The 14,417-nt window shown below is 47.2% G+C and overlaps 1 protein-coding gene and 1 pseudogene across 1 annotated transcript in view; one reads left to right on the top strand and one right to left on the bottom strand.

Annotated features, from left to right (window-relative positions):
- Positions 1-14,417, top strand: part of ZHX2 (zinc fingers and homeoboxes 2) — a 175,750-nt gene that overhangs the window by 98,990 nt on the left and 62,343 nt on the right. The gene's annotated exons all lie outside the window — the stretch shown is intronic.
- Positions 11,401-11,469, bottom strand: LOC130023133 (uncharacterized; annotated as a pseudogene).

Below are 14,417 nucleotides of genomic sequence, written 5' to 3'. Positions count from 1 at the left end.
ACCCAGTATGCAGGTGGGCCTAAGTACCTGTAAAGCAGCATCTTCACTGAACCGACTTTAGCTCATGCTAGATTTTGCCTCTTCATGGCCAGTGTCTGCTGATTCCTATTTTCACTCAAAGACACTCCTTCAAGCAAGGCCCACAGTAGTAACACTCAGTGAAAATGGGAAGCCCACAAACAGTAATACTCAGTGAAAATGGGAAGCCACTGGCGCTAGGGCTGAGCTTCCTTAGCCAGGGCCTGGCCATAATGTAGAATCGGCCTTGCTAAGAAGTTCCTGTCATGCTAGGAGCACGGATGGGGCAGAGGCCACTTCAGGTAGGGCTGTAGAAAAGTGGTCAGCATGGGCTTGTTTTAGAGGTCGGGGCCACAGGAATTGCTGGTGAACGAATTGGGGTAAGCAAATGTGTCCCAAGAAAAACCTTGCTGGCTCCCAAGAAGGCCCCTGGATCACAACCTGGAGACAGTGGACCCCTGACAGCAGGATGGTATTTTGGCGGGTCAGTGAAAGCTCCAATTTATCTCCACATTAAATTTGTCATCTGTGGGGGGCTGGAGCAATAGCACAGCAGGTAGGACATCTGCCTTGCACGCAGCTGATCCGGGTTTGATTCCCAGCATCCTATGTGATCCCCTGAGCACTGCCAGGAGTCATTCTTGAGTGCCGAGCCAGGAGTAACTCCTGTGCATGGCTGGATGTGACCCAAAGCAAAAAGGAAAAAAAAAAATTTCCATCCGTGGAGGAACCATCCAGAAGCCAGTTTACATCGTGACAGTGCCACACATACGTGGAGTGCAAGGACATGTGGGAAGACTGGGTGGGCCTCTTGATTAATTTGCAAAATTATCTCTCCTGGGGTGTGTTAGGAAATCAGGATGGCATAGTGGTTCTCTTCATAGGAGCACTGACATAAGAAAGTACTTAAAACAGTGATTGCCACTAGAGAGTTAGTGTAGCATGTAGGTCACTTGTCTTGCATGCAACCAACCATAGTTGAATCCCCAGCACCCCATATGTCCCCTGAGCTCTGCCAGGGGTTATCCCTGAGCAAAGAGTCACAAGTAAGCCCTGAGCACTATTGGATATGGCCCAAAACCAATTGAAAAAAAAAAAGTGGCTCCCATCAGTGGGAGAAACGACCCCTCTGGAGATATTTGGCACTATCTGAGTATATTTGCAGTTCTTACAGTTTGTGTTGATCGAGGGAATTATTACTGATAGGGTGAAGAATTTAAGCCTGTTGGGCGCTGGAGCAATAGTACAGCAGGTAGGGTGTTTGCCTTGCACGAGGACAACCCAGGCTCGATTTCCAGCATCCCATCACCTTAACCCCTGTACTAGCTCTGAAGATTTACTTGGGAAGTATCAATAAAGAGTGTATGTATATTTAGATCAGCATTCTTTTCTTTCTTTTGTTTTATATGATTTTAACCATACATCAGCATTTCTTAAAGGCTTATAATTCATTCAAAATAATATTTTAGATAAAAATGTACACAAGATGCTATTAAATGTTAAACACTATATGTCCCTAATTGAAAGTTGAGCTACCCTTCCATGATGAATGGATGCACCCTCATAATGGAGAGTTATTCTACCAGCCTAGCCACACCAAGTACAGATATGGAGAAACCATAAGTGCATTTGCTGAGCTAAAGCTGCCAGTCTGAGATGGAAAGGCACAGTAGAATTCTTGCTCTGCCATACTCTGGTAAGGCAGAACAGCATAAACGGTAAGAAGATCAGCAGTTGCCAAGGTGTTGAGCCCAGAGGAAGGAGGAAGGAGGAAGGAGTAGGTGGAGCATGGGAAAGTGAAAGTGAAAGTGGGAAATTGAAGCTAACCTGTGTGCCACACATCAGGACACATTGGTCAAATCCCATGGAATGTGCTGTGCAAAGTGAAAGTCTGAATGTCAACCATGGACACGGATCAATCATTTGGTCTGGTGCACGCACATCAGTTGTAACATACACCACACCCTTGCAAGGGGCATGGGGTGGAGGGAGTGATACAGGAGTTCTGCACTTTCTGGGCAAATAGTTAAGCAATATGAGATAACAGAATTAATAAAAACTGTTGCAGTGCTCATAAGAGCTAAGACCGAGCACTTCCATAGAAGCACACACAGGACAAGAAGTCACAGCTGTCATCCTTGCTGGGTCGGGAGGCAATTGAAAAACAAGTGGGAACGTACAGCTCCCAGTTCAACAGTGTTTGATCCAGCCCAGCAGGCAAACTAAGACTTGGGTATAAATCAGTCTCCTGGGAAAAAGGTCCAATTATCATCTTTCTTTTATAAGGAGAGGAATTGGAGACTCTGAGAGCTGGTCAGGGGCCCAGTAGCACAGGCAGGAGGTTTGGAAGCAGGAATTTGAACTAGAACCTTATCACTGCTCCACCCATTGACCTAACTCTGTGTGTGTGTGTGTGTGTGTGTGTGTGTGTGTGTGTGTGAGAGAGAGAGAGAGAGAGAGAGAGAGAGAGGCAGAGACAAAGAGCAATTGGGAGTGATAGATGAATAAAATGAAAGAGAAAATCATCACATAATGAAAAGGAAAAAATGTACATATTTTTTCATACACACACATACACAAATGAAGGAGAAAGAATAAAAAGGAAAGAAAATGAAGGGAAGAAAGAGTCAAAGGGAGGAGGAAGAGGGAGTCATGTGTCCCTGAGTTACCTGGTCTAAGGAAGGGGGCTGTCCCCTGTCCCCTGCCACTCCCTTTCTGACTATCCTGAAGCTTCACCACCGTCCACCTGCTGGCCCAGAGCTCATCCTGGGGTTGAGTGCAGTGGGACCCAGTGTCTCTGATGGTCCTTGATGGCCTTCCACCGGGTGGTCTGGGAGAGCTGCAGAGAGCCGCTCTTCTCCCCGGGTTATAGGGAGGCATTCCTGCCAGCAGCATGAGCCCTGGCCTCTACACACTTCACACTCACACACACACACACACACACGCACACGCACACGCACACGCACATGCACATGCACACACACTCAACCTGCACCTCTTTCTCCAGTGCTGTTCTCTTTCCAAAAGAAACCAAGGGCCAGGCAGCAAACATCTCTTCCTTAAATGGGGACAAGCAACCCTAATCTCCCAGTGCTGCCTGTGATTGTGCTGGAGCATTTAGAGCCCAGACACATAGACAAGGTGGCTTGTCTCCCTGGAAGGTGGCTGGCATGAATGAGCCTGTGTCTCCTGTGGGCATCTGATGGGGTTACTGTGTACCAGACTATGCATCCAGGATTCAGCTATGGCTGCGTGGCCAAACAAAGGCAGCCTGTCCTCTCTGTCCACTTTCCTGGTACTGCACTGTCACTTTTTTAACCGCTTCCATATCTTGATAGCCCTGTTTCCACCCGTTCTTGGAGAAACCCACGTAAGGCCATAAATTGTGTCCTATTCATTTCTGTCCCCTTCAGTCTAGTTCATTACCTGGTGTAAAGCATGTCCTCCAGCGTGAGGGCTAGAGGGCTCGTACAGGCGGTGAGATGTTTGCCTTACACGTGGCGACCCCAGTTGGATCTCTGGCATCACGCAGAGCCAGACAAAAGCACTGAGCTCCAGGTGTGAGTCCAGACAAAAACAAAACAAATGCTTGAGCACATCACATTGAAGTGTTGAGCAGCTCCACACGGAGATGCTTTTCTGACCAAAGATTTGAGTCAAGCCTCATATTTCCCATATAATTTTTCTGTGGGTGCACTGAGGGGGTGCTTTGGACCTCTGAATTGGGACCAGCTGAGACAAGTGCCTTAACCCATATCCTAATCCCTCCACATGCCCTCTTCATATTATTTTTTGCAATACCCAGAATTGGCTGACCTCGTCCCTCTCCCCAGGGTCACAGTCAACAAACAGAATTAGATTGCAATTTATGTTGACAGTTGTCTCCCTCTTTCTTTCAAGGGGGCACCCCAGGGGTTGGAAATTGAAGATCCTATAGTAATTACGTCATGGGGAGGTGGAGTGAGCATTGCTAAGGCATCTGCAATTAAGTGAGGTAGTGAAGTGCACTTTCTGACAAGAAACCCCTAGGGCTGATACCGCCCCCTCCTCAGAGGCACCTCCAGAGATGGTGTGTGTAGCCCAGAAAGAGGCTGAGTCCACCAGGGTTGTTTCCGGAATCACTGGCCGTGCGTGCTCGAGTTTTAGCAGTCAGGTTTTACAAACCCTTGACAACTGGAAACTGAGCAAACCCAGCCATTCTCTACCTGCAGCCTCATTTCCATTGTTCCATTCTGATTGTTTTCCATCCTGGTTGTCACAGGTTCCTTATGTCACTAATACAGGGCATTTTCCCACCTGCAGTGCGAGGTGAGTGCCACCCCTGCCCTGTAGATGCCAATGGCCCAGGGACTGGGCAGTTTGGTTCCTGGTATAAAATGCTAAGATGAGCATAGGAAAAATGGTTCTGGAGTTTGACCACCAGACCTGTGTTTTAAAATCTTCCAGCAGGACTGCAGAGATAGTACAGCGAGCAGGGAACTTGCCTTGCAGACCCCCAGCCCGGCTTTGATACCTGGCATTTAACAGCGTCCCACACCAAAGCCCCACCAGGAATGATCCCTAACACCACCGGGTGTGCCTCCCCCCCCCCCAAAAAAAATAAGTCAATAAAATCTCCCATTTGTTTCCAGGAAGATTTGCAGTCTTTCCTACTTGCCACCCACCTTCCCTAAGAAGAAGCTTTATTACAAGTTTCAATCAGCTCCTTCTTAATTTTTTTTCTCTCCTGCAATCAACGATTCATCAGCCTGCAATTCATTACAATTGCTATTATTGTCACTAGGAGCACAGCTTGGCATTCCATGCTAGAGTCGGAGCACTGGGCAGATATAAGGGGTCTGTGGCAAAGGCAGGGGAGAGGGGGTGGCATGTGCCCTTCGTTGTCTCAGGATGGCTCTCAGAAGCTGAGGATTGTGGGGGAAGGGGAGGAGGCAGAAACACCCACCATAGATGGGTTACAAAGCCCTAATCCCACCACCTTCTCGTCTCCCAGGACTCACTTTAGAAACATCCTACTGCTCCTTACTATGACATTTTTTAATTTTTTTTATTTTATAAGTTAAAGGTAAAGGCCCTCCCGTTGATCGTCGATTTGCTCGAGCGGGCCCAGTAACGTCTCCATTGGAGACTTTGTTGTTACTGTGTCTGGCATATCGAATACTCTCGGTAGCTAGCCGGGCTCTCCAAGAGGGGCGGAGGAATCGAACTCGGGTCGGCCATGTTGGCCGCTTGTAAGGCGAACGCCCTACCCGCTGTGCACAATATTTGATTACATTTAATATTCAAACACCAATTCCACCACCATTACACCTTCCCACCGCTACATTCGGGATGTTTCCATCCCAAGCCCCAAGCCCTGTCCCAAAATGATATATTTCGTATTATGTTATGCAGAACTGCTGAACATGCTTACAAAAAAGTGTTCATATAGAAAACAGTGTGAAGATCGTTCTATTATGGCAGGAGTCATTAAGACATTCTATCACTCTATCACCGGCATCCCATTGTTCGTCGATTTACTCGAGCAGGCACCAGTAACGTCTTTATTCATCCCAGCCTTGAGATTTTAGCAGCCTCTCCTTACTCATCTTTCCGAACTATTGGAGGCTTTTTCAGGGTCAGGAGAATGAGACCTGTTTTAGTTACTGGTTTTGGCATTTTGAATACACCACAGGGAGCTTGCCAGGCTCTGCTCGTGAGGGTGGGATACTCTCAGTAGCTTGCCAGGATCTCTGAGAGGCATATATAATATATATCTCTATGATTTGTTGCCTACTGTCTGAACTTCATCAAACATGTTGTGGTATTTATGGAAAATGGGTGGGAAGTGTCTTATGATGTGTCTTATGATGAAAAGCGGCCTGGAGCGTGGCGGTGGTTGGGTAGTGGAGGTTGGCTGTCCAGGCTGGGTCCGTTGGGGCAGGGAGGGCTCTCGCCTGCCCCCCCTCTGGGTCACTCCGAGTGAAAACATCCTGGCATGGTGCCATGGTTATGGGGGCCTCATTTTTATACTCCCATCTGGGAGGAGTAACCGTGAGTTCTGGAAGGTAGTCAATGAGGAGATTATCTGGTGTTGGCAGGGTGTGGCTTATGGATGTGACCCCTGGGTCACCGGATACTGGGGGAAGCAGGTAGAGGATCTCTGCTCCCAGGTCCCAATGAGTTCAGAGTCCAAGGTCACAAAGTTCCACATTACCTGGGTTCCATGGGTCTTCGCTCCTGCGTGAGGCTCAGCCCGAGCATCCAGAAAGCAGCCTGGAGCATGGTGGAGGTTAGATAGTGGAGGTTGGCTTCCAGGGCTGGGTCCTTTGGGACAGGGAGGGTTCTCGCCCACCCCCTCTGGGGCACCCCAAGTGAAAACAGCCTGGCATGGAGTTCAGACATTCTATAGGATATCACTAACATGTTGTTAAAGTTTAGGTGATGTGAGTTTTGGTATATATATATCTGAAGATATGTATATATGCATATATGTATATTTCCCTCTATGATTTGTTGCCTGCTATCTGAACTCCATCAAATATGGTGTGGTAATTATGGAAAATGGGTGGGGAGTGTCTTATGATGTGTCACAGCCATGCAGTTCAGGAATATGTTTATTCATATGTAAGGCTTGGCCCGAGCATGTGAGGGGCAGCCTTGAGCATGGCAGTGGTTGGGTAGTGGAGGTCGGCTGCCAGGGCTGGGTCCCTTGGGGTGGAGAGGGCTCTCACCTGCCCCCCTCTGGGGCACCCCATGTGAAACAGCCTGGCGCAGAGTCTGGTGGCATGGTTATGGAGCCTCATGTTATGCTCCCTTCCTGGAGAAGTAGCTGTGTGATCTGGATGGCCAATGACGAGATTATCTGGCACCAGCAAGAGGTGGTTTATGGGTGTGGACCCTGGATCACCAGAGACCGGGGGAAGCAGGCATAGGATTTCCACTCCTGGTGGTCCCTTTCAGCCCAGAGTCCAATGTCACAAAGTTTCACATTACCTGAGTTCCATAGGACTTCAGTCATGTGTGAGGCTCAGCCCAAGCATGTGAGGAGTAGCCTTGAGTGTGGTGGTGGTTTGGTTCTGGAGGTGTTCGGCTGCTGGTGCTGGGTTCCTTGGGGTAGGGAGGGCTCTCACCCGCCCCCCTCTGGGGTGCCCCATGTGAAACAACCTGGCACGGAGACTATGACTTTTTTTTACCTTTTCTTATATTTATTTATTGGACCACTGTGGGAAAAGTTACAAAGCTTTCAGGTTTAAGTCTCGGTCATACAATGATCAAACACCTTTCCCTTCACCAGTACTTATTTTTCACCACCAAGAACCCTAATATACCCCCCTCCCACCCCTCCCAATGCCTGTGAGACAGATCATTTCTACTTAACTCTCTCTCTACTTTGATTACATTCATTATTTCGACAAAAGATGCAACATTATTGTTTTTTTTATTTTTTTTTTATTTTTTTTAATTTATTTATTTATTGAATCAATGTGGGAAAGGTTACAAAGCTTTCAGGTTTAGGTCTCAGTCATGCAAATATCAAACACATTTCCCTTTACCAATACTTATTTTTTACCATGAAGAACCCCAATAAGATCCCACCCCCCACCCCTCCCAGTCCCTGTGAGGCAGATGAATTCTAGTTAACACTCTATCTGCTTTGATTAGATTCATTGTTTCATTAAAAGATTCACCACTATTATTTAGAGTTTACCCCCCCCCAAATCAGACATGCTGAAAAAGCATTGTGAAGTGATTTGCTTTCTACAGCTGGGTTCAAGAATTAAATGTTGGTTTTGGATTTCTGCTATTTTACATATTGACCCTGGAAGTATTTCTACTGAAAGTCAGATAGTTAAGAAATTGGTTTCTGTGCTCTGGAGTCGTGGCCGTGCTGGAGAGCCGCTCGTGGGGGGCAACTGGTGGCCTCGGTAGGCGTGAAGGGCAGACCGAAACGCCCCCCTTCCCATGAGGTTTTAGTCGCCCCCACACCCCCGGCTCATACCTGCTGTCCACAAGGCTCCCATGCGGCCACCATCCTTCTTTCCAGAGAAGAGAGGGCGAATGGGGCAACACCCTTTCCCCTCCGGACAGACATGATGGCCTGGATTAACGCATAGTCCTTTCACTTTTCTGCTCCAAGCTGCCGGGTTCTGCATTAAGTCCTTGTGCTTCTGGGGCTGTGGTTGTGCTGGAGAGCTGCTCGTGGGGGGCACCTGGTGACCTCAGTAGGGCGTGAAGGACGGACCGGAACGGCCCCCTTCCCATGAGGTTTTAGTCGCCCCCACACCCCCGGCTCATACCTGCTGTCCACAAGGCTCCCATGCGACTGCCATCTTTCTTTCCAGAGAGGAGAGGGCGAATGGGGCAACACCCTTTCCCCTCCGGACAGACATGATGGCCTGGATTAACGCATAGTCCTTTCACTTTTCTGCTCCAAGCTGCCGGGTTCTGCATTAAGTCCTTGTGCTCCTGGGGCCGTGGCTGTGCTGGAGAGCCGCTCGTGGGGGGCAACTGGTGACCTTGGTAGGGCATGAAGGATGGACCGGAACGCCCCCCTTCCCATGAGGTTTTAGTCGCCCCCACACCCCCGGCTCATACCTGCTGTCCACAAGGCTCCCATGCGGCCGCCATCCTTCTTTCCAGAGAAGAGAGGGTGAATGGGGCAACACCCTTTCCCCTCCGGGCAGACATGATGGCCTGGATTAACGCATAGTCCGTTCACTTTTCTGCTCCAAGCTGCTGGGTTCTGCATTAAGTCCTTGTGTTTCTGGGTTTGTGGCCGTGCTCCAAACTTAACTCTGATTTTCAGGGAGAAACGTTGGGTGGTTTACTTCCCATTGATCACTTTGTATATAGAGAGATGTCTAGTTCCCGCATACTCGAGCTGTGCTTGTAGAGGCTTCTGGTCACCAGGGTTCCATCTGGGGGAGGCGGGATGCGGTACCTACCCCATCTGGGACTTCCCGATGATCTCGGCTCTTTTTGGAACCTGTTTTTTTCTTTTTCTCTGGGAGCTGTGGGTCCAGCCCTCCATGTGGCCCTTCTCTTCCCAACATTATTGTTTAGAATTTCCCCCCAACAATCAGAATTGCTGAAAAGGCATTGTGAAATAATTTGATTTCTATAGCTGGTTATGAGAATCATATGATGTCATGTGTTGCGACCACATGATTTTGTATTTCTGATACTTTACTAGGTAAGTCTGGATTTCTGCAAAGAGCCAGATTAATTATGAGATTGGTTTCTGGGCGTCTGTGTGAAGGGAGCAACACCTTTTCCCTCCCGGGGAGGCGACTATGACTTTTTTTTGACAATTTTTTTATTACAAGGGATCAGCTCTCCTCTGGGAATTATTTTGTTCTCTTTCTCTTCTTCCATTCCTTCTTGCATTAAAATAACCATAGTCCTACTCTGTGGGGTTCTGGGGAGGATATAACACAGAAATGAAGATAAATACATATAACACAATGATGGAAGTATTTGACCTTTTTTATATCACTTCTGTTTTATATATTTTCTATAGGGCACCTCATTTAATCCCTACAGAAACAAGATGAAGGACTAGGATTGTGTGTGTTTTATTTATTCTGCCTTTAATTTGTCACTTATTGGAACAGGGAGATAGTTGCACAAGCTGAACACATGCTTTGCTTTCAAGAATTCGGACTCAAGGCCCAAGACCAGTCCCTAGCACTGCATGTTCTTCTGAAGATCCCTGGGAGAAACCTCCAAGAGTCAGGAGCAGCCTGTGAACACCACTGAGTGTGACTCAAACATAAAAGTCATTTATTGTGCTGGAGAGACAATACAGGGGTTAAGGCTGGAGAGACAATACAGGGGTTAAGGCACTTGTCTTTCATGAAGCTCATCCCAGTTTGATCTCCAGCACCACATATGATCCCCTGAGCACCACCAGAAATGATCCCTGAACCCCACCAGGTGTGGCTCCAAAAATATAACATCAAAGGTAAAAACATCAACCACTTGCCACATTTTCAACAATGTGCTGGGAACCCAGCCATAACCACAAGGAACTTACACCCTTGTGGCTGAGACTTTATAGATGGACTCTAAGTGCCCCTCTCCAGTCTCTAGTCAGTCTAGCCAGTTCCAGCCTAGACCCATGATACTTAGACTGAGAGAGCTCTGTCAGTATTGAACTCAACCCCCACCCAAACCTTCACCCAGTTTCGCTAAGATTTTATTCCATGTCATGGAGCCACAAACACTGTCTAGAAATTAGGATAAAGCTGGTATGACCGGAGAATAACCCCTCTGTGCCTCCACTTTCCTGGCTCTGAAGAAGGTGAATGTATTAGGGTTCTAGAATTTCTGAATATCCAGGATGTGGAGCCATACTTGAAGAATTGATGCCCCTGGGAGTCTAAGAGGGCTCCTCTTGATCTCCAGCACCAGAACACCTCCTCCTTCAAAATATTGAGGTCTCTTCTAGATGGTGAAAGGCATCGCAGACTAGTGGTCTTAGGTAAAATTTCCAGTTCTCAATTTACTAGTTATAGAACCTTCAACAAATCACTCACCTCTTGTGCCTCAGTTTGCTACCTGTTAAATGGGAAACCTAGTGGCATCTCCTTCAACTGATTGTTGCCAGAATTCTGTGATCTTGTGTTGAGGATAATCCTAAACACAATTGTTTCGGGTTCACTGGTACCCTCACTTTGTTCTTTCCTTCAAGAGCTTGACAAAAAACTCTCTCTCTCAAGTGAGATTCTAAGACCTCACTGATGATTACATTTCTTGGCCTGGAAATCAAATCTAATTGTTTCTGGGAACCGTTGTGTCCCACTGTTTGGTTTTGGATTTATCTCCTTCAGGCTGGGAGGTTTTTTTTTGTTTTGTCTGTGTGTTTTGTTCTTTAATGTGGTGTTTGGAAAATGTAATGGAGCAATTTCCCTTCCATTTAGTAAAGTAGACTGTTGAAGCAATAGGAAAACAGAGGTTTTCATCAACAAGGTCCACATCCTAAGGACATTGCCTCCTACGTGGAGTGATTTTTCCTGTTTTTCTGGCAAAGAACTGAGAGTTTGTTTTTCCTTGAGACTGCCCAGTGGGGAAGAATCTTTTCTAAACCCAGCTTGTCTTTGTCACCAAACAACAGGAAATGTGTGCCAAGAGAATGACCAGTATAGATGCAGGGACAAAGACCCTGCCCATTGAGGATAGCTTGGTTTGGGCCAAATGTGGAGCCCTGTTACTGGAAGACCACATTTTGGTTTATTGGAGGGTCAGGCAATCTTTTTCAGCCCAGAAATACAAATGCCTGAGGAGAAATCAAGACTGTGAGATGTCTTCAAGTGAATGAAACATTTTAGGACCTAAAAGAGAAGTCATAAAATGGCATTTCCTCATTGTCCACACCATGAGAATTTTTATTCAGCATCTTTCTATATGGAATGCTTCACGAATTTGCATGGCATCCTTGCGCAGGGGCCTTGCTAATCTCTGTATCAGGCTGGAACAGCTGATAGCACAGTGGGTAGGGCATTTACCTTGCACACGGCTGACCCAGGTTCAATTCCTCCATCCCTCTCGGAGAGTTCGGCAATTTACCGAGAGTATCCCACCCACTGGCAGAGCCTGGCAAGCTCCCCCGTGATGCCAAAAACAGTAACAACAAGTTTCACAATGGAGACATTACTGGTGCCTGCTCCACGGGAGGACAGCACTACAGTGTTATTTTCCTGTAAGTGGCAAAACTGTACTAGGTGCTTTGCATACGTCATGGAGGAAACAAACTTGAGAGGTGAAGACACTGCCATGTCATTTGTGAAGCAGCCTCTGTTTTATTCCTCAGCTCTTGCTATTCTGGTAAAGCACGGGGGGGGGGGGGGGGGAGGGGGGGGGGAATTAAGGATGAGAAAGGCATAAAGAGCCTCAGGGGAAGTCAGTGGTAGAGGTGGCATTAGCCATCAGTGGCAACAGCTTGCTGTTCATCATGCTACTGGCAGTGTTTTTAACTATTCACTTTGAAAATTAAAAAAAAAAAAGAATCTAAAAATGGAATAGTAGATGCATATTAACACTGTGGGAGATAAATGAGGAGGACGGAAGTTTGTCCACTTAGATTCCGAGTGTCAAAAGTTGAAAGAATCAAGTCCAGTCTACCTGTTTCTGGAATTTCCCCTGCCCCCCTCCCTACCGCAACACATCACAAGATTCTTATGGTAGACATTTTTGGTGAGGATTTTTGCTTCTGTTTTTTGGCTTTAGTCCCAATCTGTCCCATACTACACCCCGCTCCAAAAAAAAAAAAAAAAGAATTAAAAAAAGCATAGATTTAGCCTGTGTGCCATGCATTGTTCTAAGTATTTACCTGTGTTCATTGCTTAGAGCTTAATAAGAATCCTGCGAGACAAATACAGTTGCATAATCATTTCACAGACAAGGAAACTGGGGCATAGAGAAGCAGAGACACTTGCCGATGTCACTACACACACACACACACACACACACACACACACACAGGCACAGGCACACACAGGTGCACACAGGCACACACACAGGTGCACACACAGGTACACACATATACACACACACACTTTGCTGTGAAGTGGCCACACCAGGACGTGCCTGTATCCAAGCAGTCACAGTGCCCCTTCTGCTTTTCTCCTCTCTTCCGTGGGCTCCTGCACCAGCTCTGCAGAACCTATTCCCTGCCTCATTCTTCCAGTTGCAACCATGGTTTTGCTCAGACTTGTCTAAGACTCACTGTCTGCCTCTTCTTACACTGAAAGTCCTGAGGTCAGACACCCTCGTGCTCTGAGAGCCCATAAGGAATCCCTGCTGGGTCCAAAGGCCCAAACCAGGCACTGTGAGTCCAGCCCGTTATTTCTATTCACAAGGAAACCCAAGGTTCCAGAGTATGGTGGTGTACTTTATATTCTATTTTCTCCCTCCCACAAGCTAGAGCCCCCCTAAAGCCCACACATAGACTCTCTCACACGCTCACCCTTCTCCACGACTCAGAGCATTTCCTCCCCATTGCTTGTCTTGTAACTGCTTTTCATCCCCACTCCTACACCATGAAAGCAAGAATTCTGTCTCTGCTTCATGGAAATATGGTGGCTCATAGTAGGTGTTCAATAAATGCCTGTTAATGGTTGATGCTCACCCCAGACTTCTCTTTCCAGTTAGAGCCAAACAGGGCTGGTTTATAATTTCCAAAAAAGAGAGAAGCTTCTTAAATCAAGGACCCTCTTAGACTGTGGTCAACCGTACCCAGTTATGGCCTCATCCAGAAGCACGTCCTTTAAGTGCCAGCTCATTACCTCAGAGAAATGCTGTCAGTGGGCTTGGGGTTGCTTTTGTCTTGTTTGGATCTGAGAATGTTATTATGTCTTAACCTCCCCTTAACCCGCTTCCACAATCACACCTCCCACCTCACTTCCTAATCTCCTGACTTACATGGAAAAATCAACGTATTTCAAGTACCAAGCAACTAATACAGGGAGATTTCACCTGAGGTGGAAATTATGCAGGCAACTTAATGCAAATTGGAGGGAAAGCCAAAAATAAAGTAGTGTGAGCTAATACAGGCGCACTCAGAATTTTGAGCTGTTGCTACTTTCTTCACTTCATTTGTAGCATGGTGGGCTGTATGTAAGGCCCAGGGAAAACAAGCACTGAGTGTAGGTTTGGGGTGAAAAAGATGCAAATGACAAACCCAACAGCAGGCATTTGTAGTAAGATTGAGCAAAGACATAGAAAAAATTTTGCAGCCTTTACTACATGATGCTTCTCCCTCTGCCCACCCCCACCAAGACAGGAAGCCTCTGGGTTCAAGTTTCTAATTAAAAAATGCATGGGGGGTGAGGTGCAGGTACAGCAGGTAAGGCGTTGCCTTGCTTGCAGCTGGCCTGGGTTCAGTCCCTGATACTTCATATGTTCCCCTCATCTCAGAGCTAGGAGCAAGCCCAGAGCATCGTCAGTTGTGCACCCACGTACCAAAAAAAAATTTACTGAAGGCTAGCCACGGAGAAAGCACAAAGAGTGGAAGGCATGCCTTACATGCATAAGGTCCTTAAGTTCGATCCCTGGCACCACATGGTCCTCCAACTACTGCCAGGTGCAGCCTTGTTGGCCCTCAGGCACCACCAGGTTGACCCTGGTGACCCCTAGCCCCACCACTGGGTCAAGCACTAATGGTCAGGCCTATAGTGCTACATAGAATATTGCCAGGAATGGCCTTTGGGCTCCTAGGAAGGGCCTCCGCCACACACACACACACACACACACACACACACACACACACACACTTCATTGTTCCTTGAGTTGGTCTTAATACTGGATTTGCTATGGTAACATTCAAGGATCATAAACATCAAGGCAGCAGCTATCAATGAGTCCACAGTGTCATGGTCAGGCATGTGAGCCTTTACTACTCTAGACTTCCTCCTCCA

This window comes from Sorex fumeus, unplaced genomic scaffold (assembly GCF_029834395.1).
Source record: "Sorex fumeus unplaced genomic scaffold, SorFum_2.1 ptg000002l, whole genome shotgun sequence".
Taxonomy (NCBI): Eukaryota; Metazoa; Chordata; class Mammalia; order Eulipotyphla; family Soricidae; genus Sorex; species Sorex fumeus.
The sequence above is the reverse complement of the archived record's forward strand: the minus strand, read 5'-3'. Positions and strand labels throughout refer to the sequence as shown.